We start from the raw sequence: 3,550 nt of genomic DNA, 5'->3' as shown, positions 1-3,550 counted from the left end.
TTAAGTTCTTTCATTACTTTGCACCCTTTCCACGACTTTCATTAAAGTTACCAATGGCAAAAACCAAAGAAGGTACATATACTCAAACTAAGTGTGAAAGTGCCCTGCATATCAATGTGATTGTAAAACCAATATTCAACTTATTTTAAAACTCCTCAAGGATGCAGGGAGCAGCCAAGAAGCTCAATAACGGCCAAAGTCAGCACACTAACGAAAGGTATTGTTGGTCTTTCCAAAATAATAAGAGGTTTAAAGAAAATACAGGAAGAAACAAGAATGTAAACAGATCAATTCACTCTTCCAAATAACATGTCTGCTAGTGTTTGTTATGGACACATGCTGTCTGGGGAGATTAGTTAATTGTAGATTTTGGCTCGTCTCTATGAACTACACTTTATCTCTGTCTCCTACTGCGTCTTTGAGTCTATCAGTAGGAAGTTGCCGGTGCTGCTGGTGTTTCATCCGATCAAGTAGTTAATTGCATTGATTTGGCACGTGCCTTAATCATTTCCTTTTTGATTGGAAGGAAGAAAACAATCACAGCTCTGTTGTTGGGAACGACTGCTTTACTTGAACCAAACAAATGAAATTATGTTTTATACTAAACTCAATAATAACACAAGTTCAATACATTTGAATGAAAAGAGACACAGGCCTTCAGATTCGATTCTTCTAAGTGAAAACTTGGATGTGTCACAAAGTTTAAAACTAAAACTGCTGTAATCAGCAACCTGAAATTAATAACTAAATGGAAAATTCCTTTAATTTCACGGCCTGGATCTTGTTTTGTTTTGTAGTTTAGGTCATCATTCCTATCCGTTATGGGAACATTTGAATCATGAATATCATTGCTGAGGACTGAGTCCAAAACAGCAAAAAATGGCGTACATCTCCAAGAGATGTGTTCCATATACAAGGCTCAGCTCAAGACTTATTATAAACCATCTACAAAATAACACTAGACCTGAGATTTCAAGGGTTTCCTCACAGCTGCTGTGAAAGTGTAATTCTACGGTCTGGCGTCTCCTTATGAAGGTACGTTTTTATTTTCCACTATAACAGTCAGTTTGGTCTATTTTATATACCAATAAATATCAATTTACGTTTTGTTTTTTTACCTGAAGTTTATCTTCAAATAGTTGATTTGATATCACAACTCCCCTTTAGGGATGTGCAAGAAAATGTCAAGAGCTTTTCTGAAGCAGTACACAAGTGAATTGTCAGAGGTGGTTTAATCAACGGAAGGACTCTAAAGCCACGAGATGTGGCTGAGAGCTCTAGAAAACCATAGTAAGTGGACCTTGTGTAGAGAGAACAAAGAACAAAGTAATACTACAAATGGACCTTGTATAGAAAGAACAAACAGAGCAAGTGGATTGTCAGAGGAGAGCTTCTTCACGAATGCGGGTCTCACAAACCAAGTGCTCTTTGGATACCGTAAAACCAAAAAAGAGAAATGTTAGACTTGTACTCAGCGTTATACTTTAGCTTTACAAATCACAACCACTAATACCAAAGGACTCCCAGTACTCTGGCTAAGCCCATTTATTAAAGGCTTTATTCTTTTTGCAAAACAGTGTACCTTGGTATTTTTTTGGCGACGACTTATTGATCACAAAGCTAAATATAGGTCTGACCTTTCTCCTTTTCTGGTCTGAAATGTGAGTATTTTATACTTTATATTTTTGCTATAACTTGAGACATCTTCACTTATTTTAATGCAAAGTTGAGTCGACAACAAAAAACCTCCTTTTCATTATGCGAGCACCATTTCAAGAACCTTGGCAGCCGCACTGATCTATCAAAGCAGCGACAGAAGTTGTTTTTGAGCTGCTTTGGAATGCAGATGTGAAGATTGTACAAATGAACAAAAAGGAGAAACCACTGATGCCAAATAAACTGTGATTATAGAAGTGACTTCATAGGAAATACAAAAAAATAAAACATAACTACAGGAACAAACTCAACATATCCATAGATTCTGTGTGTTACGGGTTTGTTCTGTTGGTAATGTTATATTATAAAACTTTCCCCATCCCTGGAATGTTATTTTATATTTTACGAGTGTAAGATTTCATTCAAACACAGACTACAATCCACTGGTATGACAGGAACTTTACATTTGATTATTTCTATAAAAACAGAGTGAAAAGGAAGCAGACTACAATAATTAGTCTCTTTCCAGGTTATTGTGCTGCAGACATTCTGAAACAAATAAAAAAAGACAGCCAACACTAACATATAGACATTTTATTATTAGTGTGGGCATCCCTTCAAGCTTGCCTCTGGGTTATTCCTGAAACAAGAACATGAGTCATTCCATTGGCAGAATGATCAAACATTTTAAGCACAAGAAGGCTGTTAACGCTGCTGCTACTTCGTCCTCGAGGCTGAGCTTAATGCGAGCTGTAATCAGAGGCCGAGAAGTTCATGCAAAACACTCGGCCTCGAGAGTGAATGTGCCCCTGTAGGTCTGCCGCTCTGACTTCTGATCTCTCACCGTGACAAACAGATTGGTTAACACTTCTTAGGAGGTTTGGACGGTTACAAAAGGCTGTCACGTCCGTACAGGGCATTTGGAATATGAGCATATGTAGATTAGGACAAGGGTGGAGGGGATGTCATGATTTATGAGATTAAAATTTAGTTTAACCTTGCGTTAGACAGATGATGAATATCCTCTTTAACGTTACCACTGAGACACAGATAAAGTGTGCAGACTGGATCTGTGATATCACAGCCTGCTTCGCTGCATTCCAAATGGAGGCAGGGATCAGGAGCCACTCAAACCTCTCCTGTGAGGTGAGTGTCCCTGCTAATTAAGCCGCAGACAAACAGCATGCCTGTATAGGAAAAGAGTAAGGACACAATGGGATCAGACGTGTGTTGTATTAATGAGCATGTCACGTTGATAGGAGTCCAGCAGTGTCTGCCAGTGCATCGCCGCTTTGTCGGAGGCGAGAGATACAGAGTCAGAAGCACTGATGCTCAAGGCTCAAGGCAAGCTCTGTTTTCAATCGAGTCCGGCTCCCAAATGTGTTGCTGCTCACTCTCCCATGCACGTACGCATAAACACCACCTCTTCTCCTTAGGTGTTTACACACTCGCTTGTCTTGACCTGGGGTTTCCACAAGCATTGGGTTTCATCATGTTAAACCGACCCTGAATGCTTTTCATTTCAAGAAAACTAATTTGAAGGCTACGGAGTTGTTGCATGCCAATGACAGAGGAATCCCATGTGACTGAGCTCCTAATCTGCTGGCCAAAATATTTGACAGAAATTTCAAAGATGGAGGTGATAAATTAGCAAACAGACCGATATCCAGCTAGTCGCTGGAAAGAAAGTGTATTTTTTGGATAAATATGCAGCTGTTAATTGAATAGTAACATGCAGAGTGCATAGTTTAAAGGTGTAGCTCTGTACAGTGTACAAACATTTATTTGTGATGACACGGGCAGCTAATGTTGGAAGTGTTAAAATGCAAAATTTTAGATTCCAAATGTTGTTTTCCCAGTCCATTTGGTGAAGATAAAGAGGCAGAGAAGGGGC

This window comes from Cottoperca gobio, chromosome 5 (assembly GCF_900634415.1).
Source record: "Cottoperca gobio chromosome 5, fCotGob3.1, whole genome shotgun sequence".
NCBI classification, from domain to species: Eukaryota; Metazoa; Chordata; class Actinopteri; order Perciformes; family Bovichtidae; genus Cottoperca; species Cottoperca gobio.
This window is presented reverse-complemented; position numbering follows the sequence as displayed.